Here is an 18007-nt window from a genome sequence, read left to right as displayed (position 1 = left end):
TGCACCTCTGCCTCCTATCTTTTCTGGTAACATACTACAATATGTGTGTTGTGAGTTTTAAAAAATGTTTTACATTTAACCCCCCCCCCCCGGCCCTTTCTTCCATCATGGAACCCATGGCAAGGTACATTTGATTCCCAGGAGTCTCCCACAAAGGCACTGACCAGACCTGCTTCACTTGTGCCTTCAGGAGATAACTTGGGACCAGCACTGTGTCATGGTGTCCCGTCAACCCACCCAACTGCAGGCTCTGAAATAAAGAGGGGAGAGCAAACTCTGAGTGTGGAGACGCCATGTCAAATGCCTTGTGGTACTAGGCAATAGTGTCGGAAGGAAAAGAAAGGGGAGAGGGAGATCTCAGTGGTAGACTGCCTACTTGACATGCAGAAGATCTCCAGTATCTCCAGCTGAAAGGATCCCAGACTCTCCACATGGGACCAAAGAGAGCCTGGCGGGGCCCATTGTAGCTGCAGGAAGGCCCGGCGGGGCACACTGCAGGCTGCAGAATATTGAGGGGGCCTGTCTTGAAAATTGGGGGCGGCTTGGACCACCCCCGATGGTGTTGTGACGTTAACATATGAAAGTGCTGGAGGTGAAATAGTTAAACAGGTTACCCAATCAGGACCCAGGGTGTGGAGTCAGAGGGACTATAAAACCAGCTCTGGGAGAGGCAAAGGGAGGAGTTTGTTGGGAGGTTGGTTGGAATGGGAGTGAATTGGGATAGAGTTTGTGGGTAGGTTGAGTTAGTGTAGCGAAATAAGCTGAGTCAGGAATAGTTAGGGGCTAGGAAGACAAGTAAATATCTGAGAGGTGGTTTAGTGAGTGAGAACAGGTAGTGGACATTATAGGTCTGGATAGGCACCCCATGGTTGTAATTGACTGATACCATTTATGAAACCACACACTTGTTAAACTGCAATAAATAAACAAAAGTTTATGTTCCAATTTAACCCTGACTGGACTCAGCATTATACCAGGTAGGGCCTGGGTGGTGGCAGCGAGAAATAAAGTGGTGGCACAGGGATCAATAGATGGTGAAATGTCCGGTGACCCTGTGTGATCGCCACAGGTGTTCCCGGCTGCAATCCTATACCCACTTTCCTGGAAGGGATCCCTATTGAACACAATAGGACTTTGCACTGGCAAGTGTAGGATTGCTAACACACATATGAGCGAAGACTGGCCTTAATTACTGTGATGTGCAACAATGATGATCAGCAGAGAACTTTGTGGCTGAAGTTCCAGGAGTGGAAGTTAATGGCACTGAAAGGGAAGTGAAACTACTCCTCTCTCTTCCTCTTTCCTTTTGCTGTGGGCGTCGGCTTCATAATACTGGCAAGGAGAAACATTCCCAATGGTTGCCATTTCCCCCGGAGACAGGGCTATATGGTGAAAATGGCAGTCACCATTTTCATTCGCCAAAAATTCTCTGGGACCAATGCTATGTCAGCAGTGTATTCCCAGATGCATCTGGGAAGGAAATGATTACAGAGAGAATTCACCTTCACCTTCATTTTACCCTCATTTTATCTGCCACCTCTCACTGATGGCAGGGGGCCATTTTGGCTCAGCCTGAACTTTAATTAGGAAAAAGGGTTGTTGGGGGAAAAGGAACACACATTCCTTACATTATCAGGTGAGGATATAGGGTTGTATATAACATTAGTCATACTCAGAGTCGACTCACTGAAATTAATGGACCCAAGTGAGTCATGTCTAGGGTTGCCATATTTCAATTCTACCTTTGAGATCCTGGTAATATCCGGGGAAATCCAGGAGTAAGGCAGGCCTACTCGTGTCCATTAATTTCAATGGTTCTGTTCTGCGTAGGACCAGCATGAGATACAACCCACAGTTATAGTGGGAGACGTGCTGGATCCTGGTATGTTTAGGGCATGGGTAGGCAAACTAAGGCCTAGGGGCTGGATCTGGCCCAATCGCCTTCTAAATCTGGCCTGTGGACGGTCTGGGAATCAGCATGTTTTTACATGAGTAGAATGTGTCCTTTTATTTAAAATGCATCTCTGGGTTATTTGTGGGCCTACCTGGCATTTTTACATGAGTGGAATGAGTGCATTTATTTAAAATGTATCTCTGGGTTATTTGTGGGGCCTACCTGGTGTTTTTACATGAGTGGAATGAGTGCATTTATTTAAAATGCATCTCTGGGTTATTTGTGGGGCATAGGAATTCATTCATTTCCCCCCAAAAAATATAGTCCAGCCCACCACATGGTCTGAGGGATGGTGGACTGGCCCATGGCTGAAAAAGGTTGCTGACCCCTGGTTTAAGGAGAGGCCTGCCTTCCTTAGAATCTGATTCCCCATATCACTGAAGGCCCTGGGTGCTTGAATGCATTCTTGCCGTTGCCACAATACCAACAACACAAAAGCAACAAACAATCCCTAAAGGCAGGCGGAGTCCAAATCTTTTTCTGGCTGCAAACTGGAAGAATAGCTTGAACTACATATACCTGGAAGGTTGGGGGGAAAGCCAGTGCAGACAGATTCCGGAGCAGTCATAATACGCTGCTTTGTATGCCCAGTAGCTCACCTCTGCTTTAGTTTGCAATAAGTGCAGCTTCTCAACAGTCTTCAAAATCAACACTGCACATTAGAATAGCTAAGCCTGGAGGTTAGGAAGGCAGGATTGACAGCTGCTAGGTATGAATCAGAGAGAGCGGTGGGGTGGGGGTGGGGAGCCACAGTCTTTTCACAGCAGATGCTTTGTAATGAAGTATACAGTGGGAAGAATTTGAACAGTACTCATGAATACTCTCTTTGCAAAAGCAAAGGTTTTTGTTTTCTCTTTTAAAAAGCAACAACAAACAGCAACACCTTGCCATCTTGATTATTTGCTCTTATTTTTCATTCTGTCTTCTTGACGGAGCCATTACAGATTTTAAGCAAACATCAATCCAAAATCCAATTTTTAAAGATGTGCATTTCTCTATATAAATCACTTAAATGTTCTAATTAATTTTTTTCTTGGGGAAAAATTGTGTGTCTTCTTTGTGATGGCTTGTTCTCTTCATACCTTTTTTTTTTTAAAGTGTCCTTTCCCCCGTTTATGGGGTTGGGAGTAGGGGGAGGCTGAACTCTCGGGTTTGCGCTTAGAATATATTGATATCTCTTGCTTCATTGATTTTTTATTAAAGTCCTGAGGTTTGAATTAATGATTGTCAACAGCAGCTTTTGGGGTTGTTCGTTATTGGTTGTAGCTTTAAATGATAGCTTTTACAGATGCCTTGTGTTTTTCTTTGCCCAGTGGTTTGCAGAAGCCAAAGTATTTAAAAACACACACACACACGAAAACCCCCATCTTCTCATAAAGGCTTAGCAGTTAGCGCTACTATATGCCAACATAAAAAAGGCAGTGTGAAGTCAAACTGCCTTTGCTACTGTTAACTGTGCCTGCATCTTGGCATCTGTCAATGAAAAGAACGTCCGATCCAGGCATCCCTGCTGAGGTGAGATATGGCTGCGTCCCCAACAGTGAGGCGTGCGAGAGCAGTGCCAAAAGCACAGCAACAGTCTGGTTCAGGTCTGTCTTAATGGAGGTCCAGCGTGGGGCTAAATGAGTTTCTTCTGCTGCTGGGTTAGGGGCTAATGACACAAGGTCTCCCTAGGCTCACCACTGCTGCTGGCGTTTCTCTCGTTCTTTTTTCTTTGGTCCGGGCATATGGCGGTAAGCTAACTGTGGTGCTTATGGGATTTCTGTTGTGTTTTGTTTTGGGTCCCCCCCCACATTCTGGAACTTGTCTTCATTCTCAGCTTACAACATCAGGCCATATCCACCGGTTGTCATTTTGCTTTCGTTCTTAAAATGTTTGTCTCTGTGTGTATTGGATGAATATGTTACCTTCAAGTTCTTCCAGTTTCTAATTTAGGCCCAGTTCAGTTCTCCGCAATTCCACGGTGCTTTGTGATCTTTCACAAAAAGTACTCATTGCATTTGATCACGCTTCTTATAAAAATCAATTTCGTTTGGGTACCTATCTGGATGTTTTGTTGGCTTATGTCGATTCAAATGTTTAAATGTGGATGGATGTATTGGTGGTGAATTGCATACACAGTGTGAGCTCATAGGTTTCTTTTCTTCTGTTTCTCTTTCTTTGTAATAAAAATAAAATAAAATAATAATAATTGTCTGCGAAAATTCGCCAGTATTTTTGTACAAATTTCTCCTCATGTACACAAGCTTGTATGCAATGTTACTTCGTATACACATGTTTGCGAAGCAATTTCCCCTAATAGAATTCATTTTTCCATGTTATTTTCACTTATGCACACACACAAATATCTATGTGCACAGTTCACTGTAGTATATGCATTTTGTTCACATTACTTGGCTGGAGATGTGCATTGCAAAATTCGGAGAAAAGTGAATTTCAAAGGATGCCTGTGCTTCAGTTTGCATATTGTTTAGGAAAGAGCAAATGAGGTCAGTTCCTTTAAATGTGAACTAAATTTAAATTAACCCCCTCATCCCTAGTGTGTGTGCATTTGTGAACTGTAACTAAGCTTCCTGTGACTGTGTTGTTAACACAGCTCTTCCAGTTGAGGCATGGAGGCCAGGTTAATCAGTAAATGCAAACTTTTTAAAAAACAAAAAACCCTAGCATCAAGTCAAACTACCTTTGCTACTGTTACATTGCCTTCTTGGCATCTGTCAATGAAGAGCTTGCTAAGCTATCCCTAGGGAATCACGAGACATGTCTACTTCTATCTCTCTACATGCTAACATGGCGAGTTTAAGCCATTGATGCACAAAAGTGAGTGGTGTTTTCTTTTCCGAGGGGAGGCCAGTGCTAACCTGCTTGTCTATAACATGCACATAATCAATAACAGTACACTGTCCTTTCGAAAGCACAAAAGTATCTTGCACACACTCAGAAATATAATGCAAGGCATTTCACAAGAATCCAGATTGTTGGTTAACCGTTGGATATGTGATTCAACCACAATGGAAGTCCTCCCAAGAAAATGCCATCTAGCTGGTCCAACTAGGCTAGGATTCCAGGCTAGGATCCATATTCCAAAGTTCTGTATATGTCCTTTTGCTTACAAACTGTGTTGCTTCAGGCTTCTCATTCCAACTACTGTGTCACATATACTGTATTTTTCTGTGTATAACACGTCCTGGTGTATAAGATACCCCCTATTTTTGGGGACTCAAAATTAAGAAAATGGGGGGGAGAGATTGCCCACGTGTAAGACTACCCCCCTTTAACATTCTTTTTTAGTAAAAAACTACAACAACCTAGTCTTATACACAGAAAAGTACGGTATGTGTACAATCAAACACTCTTTTGTGGATAAGGGAACCCTCTAGAGTGGCACAGAATATTGGGCTAGGCAGTGTAGCTGGAAGGGAAGGGTTGGGAGTACCACCTAAGTATACAAAAGTGCCTTAGGGTGCCATTCTCTACACACTTACTGAGATTAAGGGTGGATCTAAACACGGGGGGGGGGGGAACGCTATAAATAATTTAAAAAACAGAATGTTTTAACAAAAGAAAAAATCTCTATGGAAAACCACATTTTGAAATTTCCTGCTCTCTGCTGCCATCTGGTGTTGCATGTCTATAGCGCATTCAAGTCACTGATGCTTTACTAATGTAGTAAGACTCTTTCAACTGAGTTTACATGGGTAAGCCCACACAGCTGGGCATGTCAAGGTGAGTCCTGAGCCCTGGCCACAGTCTTCTAGAAAGGCATTCTTGCTCACATATGAAACAACCCTGTGTTATTGGAGTTGCCTCTCTGTTTTGTCACATATCAGCAGATGTGATAATTCTACCATGTGATTAGAACTTCAGAAGTTGCCTTATATCGGGTCAAACCTTTGATCTATCTATAATGATTGGCACCCCATCCCCACCTGGAGTTGCCAGGGATAAAACCCAGGAGCAGATTTGGAGCAGATGTTCTACTACTGAGCTATGGCCTTCCCACACTTGAAGCCATTTTCAGTCTTCCCATCCCCAAATAATTGTCTGGAACATGGGGCCTAGAGATGCATTGTGCCAATGTAATTTTTGTAAAATGAAAATGAAAACCCTTGGTTTTTAGGATAAGTTATTTGCTTTGGCTCCTGCCAACCTAGCAGTTCGAAAGCACGGCAAAGTGCAAGTAGATAAATAGGCACCGCTCCAGCGGGAAGGTAAACAGCGTTTCCGTGCGCTGCTTTAGTTCACCAGAAGCAGCTTAGTCCTGCTGGCCACATGACCCGGAAGCTGTACGCCGGCTCCCTCGGCCAATAAAGCGAGATGAGCGCGCAACCCGAGAGTCGGCCACGACTGGACCTAATGTTCAGGGGTCCCTTTACCTTATTTGCTTTGGCAAGCTGATATAAAATACTCTCAGTTTCTAGTTTTATTTCAGAATAAAAATTCTGAATTCCTTTAATGTGTGATCAAATAATAGACTTCAAAAATTCAAAATAATAATAGTTCGAAAGGGATCCAGAGCTTCCTGGGCGCAACAGAATGATGCTGTCCATGTAGGACATGGCAACTGCTTCTGCATAAAGGGCTCCTCCAATAGAAACAATCTAATTTAGATCGTATCACCAAGACATTTATAAACAGAATCTCATGAAGCACTCTCTAATGCATGTGTTGGTTTAATCCAAAATGCGGTTTAATTTTAAAAGGCTACATTGAACCGGCTTTCTTAAAAAACAAAAACAAATAAAAAAAACCTCAGGAACCGAGCCTGACTCTGTACTCTTGCTTTCTGCAGAGAGTGCAACATTAAAGGTGATAGCATCTTTTCAATCAAAGGCCTTGAATGCGATGCAAGATCAGATAGGTTCAGAAGCAGCTGGCAAAATAACGGTTTCATTCCATGGAATCAGGAGCATGGCTGTGGTCAAACATGACTGGGTGACCTTCTTCCAGTGAGCATGCCGTCCTCGTTACATAAAGGCTAATTATCCGCTGCAATGTATTGATATGGGCAGTTGAAATACTTTATTTTCACTTGTACAACTTGTATACAGGGAGATTACGTATTAGTAACTATTGTATGTTTGATCGGTTTATTGCTGTTTTATCATGAACAGGGTACATATATCAGGGTACACCCTGAAGGGAGGGAACCAACTGCTCCTTTAGATCATCCTAGATACGGATTCAATAATCTCCAGCTTTCTATTGGAGAGGAGGAAGGGAGCTGTTGCACGCTGTTGCACAGTGATATATACAGGCAACTCCTTATTTACACAGGGTTTACGTTCCAAGGCAACCACACCTTGCCAGTGTGGTGTAGTGGTTAAGAGCGGTAGACTCATAATCTGGTGAACTGGGTTCGATTCCCCGCTCCTCCACATGCAGCTGCTGGGTGACCTTGGGCTAGTCACACTTCTCTGAAGTCTCTCAGCCCCACTCATCTCACAGAGTGTTTGTTGTGGGGGAGGAAGGGAAAGGAGAATGTTAGCCGCTTTGAGACTCCTTCGGGTAGTGATAAATGGGGATATCAAATCCAAACTCTTCTTCTACCTTTACGTGAAATTGTTTATATTGGGAATGGCCCTTGAAAAAGCCTCTAAGCCTCTGGAAAGCCTTTTTAAAAACCAGCAGCCCTTACCAGACGGACATGAACTGTGACAATTGTGGCTCTCAGCACAACTGGCTAAGGAGCAAAGTGGCTGTGATTGCCGATCTAGGAGAACCAGGCCACTATGAAAAACCACCAGTTGAAAAGCAACACTGCATATAAAAGGAAATTCTGTGCTGTTGATCAACAATCCACTTAAGAAGTACAAAATGATATGTGATCATCTCTGTGGAAGCTCATCATTCTGCTCTTTAGTTTACTTTTAACTTGGTTCCACAACTGTGGGTACTCAGGGCTGTGGGTGCCATGCAGTGTACTTGGCCTTGGCCCTGAAATTTGTGGGTGCCTGGCCCCTTCATGGGGAATTTTATGGGTGCTCAGGCACCCAGGGCCCCAGGGAGTTGGCACCTATGGCAGTGTTAGTAATAGGAGTACTGGATGTAATTTAAGCACACTCCAGTGTCATCATCTGTTTAATAGGTCTCATAAATAGGGATGAAGAAATCTGCCAATTTCGGTTGCTCATTCTCCCCCTCTTAAGTTCGGATCTCCACATTTCCACATCAGTTTGCAATTCTTTCTTTTTTTTAAAGTCCTCATGGAAATTCACCAGCATTTCAGTGCAAATTTCTTCTAATATACACATTTTGCTATGCAAACTCTACATATTTTTTGCAAAGCCATATTCCCTAATATGATTCAGTTTGGTATGTTATTTCCCCTAATATATATGCATTTCAATGCACATTTAATCATAGCATACACCATTGCTTGGCTAGAGAACTGTGTTGCAAAATTCAGAGACATGTAAATTAGGTGGGTTCACCTGTAAATGGAAAACTTCATTGAATTCCTACTCCCCTCCATCCTTACTGGTATAGTATCCATTCCCCTTTAATGTGTGTATACAGATTCTTGAGGTGTTTCTCCCCCTCTGGAAATGTGCTTCAGGTCGAAGATCACATTCCACTTGTGCTGTCTGAACTTTCACAGTACTTAATCTTATTTGCCCCCTACAAAGTGTGTCTACTGAATTTAGCATTTTAGTGCAGGGCTGTGGCATCTTTCTCAGAGCAAGGTCCATATCTTGGGGTGGGGGACCAGAAGCCGCAGTGGGTGGAGCAATGGATATTAATTTCATGTTACCTTTGTGCAGTAGGCAGGTTTCTACAGATGCTCACACACCCTTTGCTAGCCTTCATCCAAACTAAGAAGAGGCATTATCATGATTCAAAAGCACTTAGAGTATGAAGTAAGGTGGTGTGTGGCCTGAGGAGAGTTCTGAGGGCCAGGTGGAAAGGCTTGTGGGGCCGCACTTGGTGCATGAGCCTAATTCTGATTTAGGCAGTGAGGTTGTACAGGACACTAAAAATGGTATGAAATTACCTTCTCCCACCAAGTCCCTTATTTTGCAAACCTAAAGCATCAGAGTGCAGCTCTTCAGTAGAGTAGGGCTAGAGATTACCGAGCTGTCATCAGCTTTTTTCTTTTCTTTCCTTTTTTCTTTGCTACCATTCCATCCTTCTTTGACCTTCAACAAGCCATTTAACCTTTTCACATGTTTCCTCCATCCAGAAAACGTTAATATTTAAGTCAATTAGATATGAATGGTTAATTATCTGCATGCAAGGCCTTCTGAGATTTAACCAGCAGACGTTTATAAAATGAAGCCGGGAAGCAATGTTGCATTGCTAAATGTCCTCGCTTGAAAAAGAAAAAGAAAATTACAGGAACATTTTTATATTCATGGAGTGACGTTGCTTAGATCTTGCTATATTGCTCAGCAAGAGCCAACAAGTTTATGTGGCATAAAACTTTCAGCTGCCGCACTCTAAAGAAGTGATGATTGATAATAATAACTGCCTTTAACACACACCCTGCTTCTAAATTCAGAATTCTATCAGACAAAATTGCATCGTTCCTGTTTTGATACACTGATATTTAATTAAGATTCCAGCTGGTTGAAGATTCCTTTTCTCTTTCTTCCTATTTATTATTTTTTTTAAAGAACGAAAAGATCAGGAGGCTGATTTCATCCAAACAAGTTGGAACATTCTCTTTGAGGAATGTCCAACCCTGTTCTTCCCAGTTTGGTGGGGCAAGGTCACCATTTACTGAAAAAGCTCAAATTAGCATGAACCCGACCTCCCTGTAGAGTTCACTCAGGTGCAAGTTGCTTCAAGTCACTTCACATCCCAGCATCCTATTCAGAACTTTAGCAGCACATGCAAAGATGTAAATATGGGTTGGTGGCTAGCAAACTAGACAGGTTAGCAAGTCTCACGTATACTGTGGACTTCTTGACTGAGTGGCCTTCAGTTTCAACTTCCCACTTTCAACAACTGTGACCTAATCCTGACACACAACTATGATAAAGGTTATGACAGAGTTTGGACAGTGGAAAAGAGCAAGCAGTGGTAAGCAGAAGCAGCAAATTGAAACTAAGAGTTTGGTGTGGATATAGGGGTCTCTATTTTGGAGAAACATCCATCTGTCATGGATGCTTTAGCTGAGATTCCCAAATTGCAGGGGGTTGGACGAGATGACCTTTGGGCCCTTTCCGACTCTAAGATTATATGAATCTCAAGGGCTATAACCCTCCTCTGTTTTCACAAAGCTAGCCCCTCACTGCTGCCTACTTCCTCTGGCCCCTTCCTTCTCTGCCTCACCGGCTCATTATAATGTGGGCAGCATTATCTTGGAAGATGTTCAGTAGAGCCAGTTCTGGGATGACTTCTAATACCTGCTTAGTTATTTTGCATATTTCTTATATGACTGATGTCCAGAAGAGTTGGCTTTGGAGACATTCCCACCACATGTGGAGATATGTGCCTGTGGAGGTGCAGCCTCTCCAGCATTTTGGTGAGGCTCCTAGGCATATCAGCACTAGTTTCCATGGTGTTAGGTACCATCTGTAAGTGAGTTTCAGGGTGAGTTCTTTTCTTTTAGCTGAGATGGATTTAAAGAGATGTTTAGACCACATTCTAGTCCATTGGGTGAGGTTAATTTCATAGCCTTTGAAATTGTTTTTTGATTACATTGAGGGGGTTTGTGGGATTTTGGAGCATTATTTTTTATATTGTGGATACCATCCCTTTGTTGTTTGGGGGAGGTTTTCAAAGGTTGTCAGGGGCCTAGTTGCTGCTGCTTTTACTACTGGATTGTTTGAGAAGGCATGTGATTGGTGGTGTGTTAGCCAGGGCATTTGGGTGTCCCCTAGTTTGCCTTGTAATTCTTGTGTCAGTGTGGATTTGTTATTTTGGTAGAAGTCTGCTAGGCGGTATAAGCCTTTGCCTTGGCAGGTTTTTATCTGGAAGTTTTGTGCTGCTTGGTGGAAGAATGAGTGGTGAGCCAGGGGGATTAGTGGGCATAGGGTTGGGGACAGTTTGCCTGCTTCTGTATAGTGTATAGTGTTGTGGGGATTTCCCTTTGTTTGGGAGGAATGTATATGCTGTGGTGGATATATTTTTGATTATGGCTCTCTCCAGGTGTACCCATTGTTTTGTATCGTCTTCTAGAATGTATGGGATTATGTGGCACACTTGGTTGGCGAAGTAGTATAGTTCTGTGTTGGGGATTCCCTACCCTCCTTCTGATGAGGGGAGATGTAGGTATTTGGGGTTTATTCTTTTGTGTGTGTGAGAGAGAAGATAAACGAGTGTAATTTTGCGGAGTTGGGATGATGCCCCTTATTAAACAGCAGCACATGTTGTAGTGAGGCTGTCCCACTCACTTGACCACCATCTGGTTGAGTCTCTGCAGCAAACTGGGATGGAGAGGGGAAGGGGCATGCTGGCATGGTGCGTACGTGCCAGCAGAGCCAATGCAGCATTCCTGCCAGTCTGTTTGCACTGCACCGCCCTTGCCACTGCTGCACCGCTTCCTCTCTTTATCCTCATCTGCTGCAGCGACCTAGCTGGAAGGAGGTCACTATACTGTCCATTGCTGCCCTTAAGATTGCCTTTATCTATTTTAACACTGCATGGAACACCTAGGCACAGATAACAGATTTTATTGATTTGGCAGTCCTGGAAAGCTTTAGGGAGCTACTTGACCTGGCACTTAAGACAAGGATGGAGTATGCTGTTTCTGCTATTGAAGCCCTTACCCTAAAATTGTGTGGAGATAGGATGTTCTTGTCCATACAAATTTAAAGTTGGTCAACACACTGGAGGGGACAGGATTGTGTAAGGTAAAAATTATGCTATGTGCTTGACTGGTTTGCTCTCATGAGCAAGACCTGCCCTGTTGTGACAATTCCCATTCCCCCAGTTTTGCGTAATGGTAGAATAAAAAACCACAGACTGGATGTGACTTGACGGTGATTGAATGTAATTTATGTGGTAATCTAAAGCCATTACTTTAAAACTGCAAATGCACCCCAGGATAACCAACAGACCGACATTGTTCCTTTGACGATATTGGTCTCCATCGACTAGATATGTTAATATTTGGATTCTGGAGTTTTAGCTAAGATATGTAATAACCACATGAGAAGACCAAATTTTTTTTTATTTGTTCATTTTGGCTATTGATATCTGTTAGCTGTTTTCATTTTCGTTCCAGATAAAACATTGGAATATTTCTTTCTTTACTAGATCGTAAGTGTTGATTTACTTTCTTTCTTCTTTGTGATTGTTTGCAGCTGGGACCCATTTAGGGAAAGCACATTTTTATTGCATTATTTAGATTAGAGCAAACAAACCCTTCTCACTACAGTAGGCAGTAATTACATTAATTTTATTTATTGGTGTGCTTTTAAAAAAAAAATTGAAAATGAAAATTGCCCCTTATTTTTATCCTTGTTTTAAGTTCTTCGTATTAGGCAAGACACTTCCAAAACACAAATGGTGCAACGAGATAACTTTTGGAAGAGTTCCCCCAGAGCATGATGTTTGAACACATCCATAAATGGAGAAAAATAAGTGAATTTAATCTTGGCTCTCAGGACCAAGAATGGGAAAGGCCCATTGGCCAGGTGTTGTCCTTGGAGGATTCCCATCTTATTGAATTCCAGATAGGAAAGTGACTTGAGGAGAGTTTGGACCAGCCCTGGTGAGGGTTGTAGCCAGGGGAGGGATTTGGGTAGTCTGGAGAGAGTTCTGAGATTGACCTGGAGGACTATATTTAGGCACAGGTCTAAGGCTCCCGCTAGGTTATGTTTCGTATAGCTCATACTGCAGTTTTGTTCTACATGCAGCAAGTCAGCAACGTAGACCGATCTCCCAACAGCTCTCCCATGGATCGCAGAGATGTTCATGAAAGCTGGGGATTAGGTTCAGTGCACTGACAGTGCTGTTGTGGGGAAGCCACACCTGACCTGACAAATATGTATAGAACATTCTTACAGCAGTGCAACACTTTCCAGAAGGGAAACACTAAGAACAGGCTGGATACTAGCTTCTTCAGTCTGAAGCTGCCATTAAAGTTGAATAGCACACATTTCCTGCTTCGACTAGATCCTGATAACTGTGGCATTTAATTTATGCGCAAGCATGTCCCACTCTGGATTAAGGGGTTAGTGTTTATGAATGCATTAGTGTTCCTTTCTAATTTTATGGCATGTGCTTTTGAAATAGCGAGACATCCCACTGTATTACTTAACGTTTGCTTTTAATCACTTTACATATAATCTTGATTTTATTTTAGGCTTTAAATTGGATTGCAGTGGGGAAAGGCTTTGTGCCAAAGTTTTGTCACTTGTCTGTTATGCCTCGTCGTTTTATAATCTTTTGGTTATGTGATCATTTGCTGCAAATCCAGAAAATTACATTGTAGGAAAACATTAGGCAAAATGCTTTGGCGTCCAAATTCACTTTGGGTAAGTTGAGTCAATTAATTTTAACACTACACACTATTATATGCATTGATTTCTACCGTTGTCCAATTGATTTTTATACATATCATTTATGTACAAATTAAAACAGAGGAGTAGAAAAGTAATATTAATCATATAGTCAAGTTAATAAATATTTTACATAGAATCCAAGGAAAGTATATAACATTAAGTCTGCCATTCTTTTAGGGATGGCAGAAAGAAATTAATTTGGTTTGCATTTAGAGGGAAACCTATCTGATTTGCACTTCCTGAAACAATACACAAACTGAAACAGAGCCATACTTCCAAATTTGCACTTCTCCAAATTTTGCAGTGTGGTTTTTCAGCCAAGCAATGTGTACAAAATGCATATACTAAGGTAAAGTGTGCATAGAAATGCACATATTAGTGAAAATAACATGCAAAATTGCATTATGTAAGGTGAAATTTATTTGCAAAATTGTGTATATTTGTCAAAACTGCATACAAAAATGTGCATATTAAAATAAATTAGTGCTAAAATTCCGATGAGGATTCTTTTTTTTCTTTAACAGTTTGTTAACTGATGTGGAGAACTGAATTTAAGAATAGCAAAAATGAGAAATGGAGGGAAATCAAAACCGACAGATTGACACATCCCTAAATCCTATGCATGAGATTGCCCTGTTGACCTATAAAATAAAAATATTGCTTTTGCTTAAGATAAACAAGCTCCCACACTACAAATAATATTCTTTTAAATATCCCCACACACAAACACATTGTTGCTTCTAGCATGGATATTTGGGGATAGAATAGAGATCTCTCCATTGAGTTGCATAGTTTCACAGGTTTTAAAGCCCTTCCCCAAATTTCTGTGACTGGAGTGCCCTTGGAAAATAATTCATTGTGATTGACTTCAACAGATGAAAATGATGAATGCAGCTGGGGAATTAAGATATTATGTGTGTGTAGACTCACACATATTCCCAAAAGTTTCTGGTATAAGCCTTACACCACTTGCTTTGGAGCTGTTTCAAGGAAGTTGTTTGGACTTTTTCCAGACTGCCACAAATGGGTTAGAAGATTCCATCTCATGTCAGCTACAGGCCAGATGTCTAGCCCTTTAATCAGACCAGAAGACTGACTTCACATTGAATGTTTCCAGTAGCTCCAATACAATTTAAAGTCTTTCATACTCGGGGTTTATAAAGTCTCCATTCTGTATTATGAAAAATGGCACGTTTTTTTATGATCTCTGAGTAATACAGATCTCACAGTAATACAGCATATATAGACACGCTTAGCTGTACACAAGATCAAATCTTGTGGAGGGAGGAGAAAAATGAAAATTACTTTAGGGTTTTCAGTAATGAATCTTTCCCAGGGAATCGTTATGATGGCCTTCTCTAAAAAAGACACAATTTCTATCAATACCACACTGTATGTATTATGCCAGGTTTCAGGACAGAACAGTGACAAGTTAACCAACCACTTTTTTTAATAACATTTGCTGCCCTTTATGATGTTAACAAATCTATTTTTCAAATTTCAGTCATTTAAAATATGAAGGAAAAACCATTTGTTCATATGATAAAATGCAGCTGCTGTGTCTGGAATCAGACTACTTTTTTTGTTAATTTGATTATTCTGAGATGATTGATAAGATTAATTAACTCTAGCTTGATTCAGTGATCTTCACAGAACCAACGTGCGCACTCTTCTCTGTTATCACTTGTATAAGATCATACCAGAGTCTGTGGGAAATACAGCATTCTTCATTCCACTCCCCACCCCTCACTCCCACCATCCCACACTATCTCTGAGATACAGTGATAATCAATATTGTACTCCTTTAAAAATATCCATTAAAAGCAAGTAACATCTTGTTATTTGGAAGGCCTCATGCATAAAGAAGGCCCGTGAAAGCTTATCCCACAAGACTCTTGGTTTTTCAGTGCAAAACACAAATGAAGATTATAGTAAAACTATGTGTTATACGTACACTATTGATCAGTACAGTGGTACCTTGGCTCTCAAACTTAATCCATTCTGGAAGTCCATTCCAAAACCAAAGCGTTCCAAAACCAAGGCACGCTTTCCCATAGAAAGTAATGCAAAATGGACTAATCCTTTCCAGACTTTTAAAAACAATCCCTAAAACAGCAATATAACATGAATTTTACTATCTAATGAGACCAGTGATCTATAAAAATGAAAGCAATAAACAATGTACTGCAGCCACACAATCAATCAATCAATCAATCAATAGCTGAACTGGGTTCCACACTGTCACAAAAACAAAACAAAAAACGCGCCGCAAAAACAAAAATGGAAAATAAATAGCAAAAACAGACAGACCTCAGTGTCACACTCAAAATGGAAGTGTGGCACTGAAAACAGAAGTATGGCACTTAAACAGGAAGCGTAACATTCAAAACGGAAGCGTAACACTCAAAACGGAGCACGTTCAGCTTCCAAAAAAGGTTTGCAAACCGGAACACTTACTTCCAGGTTTGCAATGTTTGGATTCCAAGTTGTCTGAGAACCAAGGTACCACTGTATCAGCTAGCAGGCTAATATAGGGTGAAAAATGGGAGAATAAATGTACCACTTCCTTCTGTTTCCATTGTCACAGAAGACTCAGAGGACACACCAGTCAGGGTAGAAGACAAGAACTTCATTGTTTCCTTCCCACAAGAACAGGAAACTTCGGACTCCACCCAGAAACAACCAAGTCTAATGCCAACTAGTGAATAACACATACCAGTACATAGTGACACCATCCACACAACCATTGTATGTGGTGGAGACAAAATGTAGTGGCTGAGAGATGAAGTTTCTGTTGAAAGACGAGCCACATGTCATAAAAACTAAAAATCTTTTTCATGCCGAACAATGCTCTCTATGATTATTTCCTCACTTCCTCCAGACACACAACTTTACTCAGAACTTTATCAAGAGGTGGAGTTGGTTTCTGTTGGTCTTTAAACTGGCACATGGCACTCACTTGAAGGCTTAAAAACATATTCAACTGTACCCCCAAAGATAGCTGAAACAGTGGGTATATATATTTTTATGACAGGTTTAAAAGTTTCACAAAGCAGGATCCTCATTTCATGTCCCTCTTAATGTGATTCGGAATTCATAGAGAATCAAGTTGCAATGCCCAATATGAAGTCAATTAGGTCATTCTGCTGAAGATTGCAAAATCTTAAGCAGACATGCTATGTTAAAGGATTTATCATACTGGATTTATTTTTATTTTATTTTTTTAAAAAAAATATTTCCAAAGGAACCACATTTCCATCCCTCTGGTGCAGGGCAAGAAATGCTACATCTGCATAGATTACTTTTTTTGTAAACTCCTGCACAATGCAGCCAGCATTTGCATGTGAAAAGTCATCAAAATGGGAGGAAAATCTGCCTACCTCAGTCATTTTTAAATAACTCAGGCCATTAATTGTTAACCTTTGTTTCTCCTACTTCCACAGTCATAAATTAGTTTTATAGATTAGGCAAATGTGAACTTTTAAAATTGCTTCTGTGGTGCTTTTTTTTTTTAACCCATCAACAGGCAAAGCTTGGGTGTTCTATTTTTCTTGTACCTTGCTTCTAAATTGTTGCCATACAAATTAGCCTAGTTAGTAATTGTTAAAACCAACTCAAAGGTTCACAGCACATGAGATTAAAATGATCTTAGAGCAATTGATGTCCGCAATGCGAGGTACTAAACCGTTTGTTTTGGGAAGAAAGAGCATGCCTTGAAAACAAACAATGGTTTTATACCAAGTTATCACTTTGAAAGACAAAACTGTAAATAGGACTCCAGGGGTGAGACAGAAACAACAGCCAACAGCAGCACCTTATAACTTCCTTCAAGTGGTACCTGTAATCACATTGTCACTTTGATCTCCTTGCTTATAGAGATTGGTGGAAGCTCACTGTGATCCTTTAAAGTCATGAAATAATTATAGGTTGTCTTTTTTCTGATAGGTAAAATGTTATGCCTTTTCTTTTTCTTTTTTCTTTTTAAAAAAAGATTCACAGTTGAAGGAGGTATGACAAGTTCATTGGGGCGGGACAGATTCCGTCTCCATGGCCAACATATTTTGAGTAGCAACAGCAAAACAACTTGACTGAGTTCTCCTGATTCATGGCTTCCATTTCAAACGATTCATCTTCTGGTTTTTTTTTTCTGTATGAGGATCACTGTGGCTTCTAATATCTTCTTCTTTTAAGCATGGTCCAAATAATGTCCTCAAATTATAGTGCTGATGTAATATAATGGTGTGATTGCAAACCATAGCTGAAACATTGATAGGTAGATATATAGAGAGATAGGTTGGTTGCAAGTATATTCTGCCCTTCTTCTAAGGAGCTGCAGGTGAACTTCATGCTTACCCAATTCAATTTTATCCTGACAACAATCCTGTGATGTCTGTTGGGCACAGCAACCCTGTGAGGTAGGTTAGGCTGAATGAAAGCAACAGAAAGCAACAGAAGTAGAGTGTCCAGATCAAGGGAACTAATAGAAGCACTTTATTGTGCCTTGGCCAGACCACACCTGGAATACTGTCTCCAGTTCTGGGCACCACAATTCAAGAAGAATGTTGACAAGCTGGAACTTGTGCAGAGGAGGGCAACC

At 41.1% G+C, this 18007-nt stretch overlaps 1 long non-coding RNA gene across 1 annotated transcript in view; it reads left to right on the top strand.

Moving 5' to 3' along the window:
- Positions 1-17732, top strand: part of LOC310848494 — a 34937-nt gene extending 17205 nt beyond the window's left edge. The window contains exon 3 of the long non-coding RNA XR_014566456.1: positions 17402-17732. This is a non-coding gene — a long non-coding RNA (uncharacterized lncRNA). The remainder of the gene's footprint in view (positions 1-17401) is intronic.
- Positions 17733-18007: the final 275 nt, after the last annotated feature.

The sequence above is a fragment of the Podarcis gaigeae genome (genome assembly GCF_964106915.1).
Source record: "Podarcis gaigeae genome assembly, chromosome: 7".
In the NCBI taxonomy this organism is placed as follows: Eukaryota; Metazoa; Chordata; class Lepidosauria; order Squamata; family Lacertidae; genus Podarcis; species Podarcis gaigeae.
The sequence above is the reverse complement of the archived record's forward strand: the minus strand, read 5'-3'. Positions and strand labels throughout refer to the sequence as shown.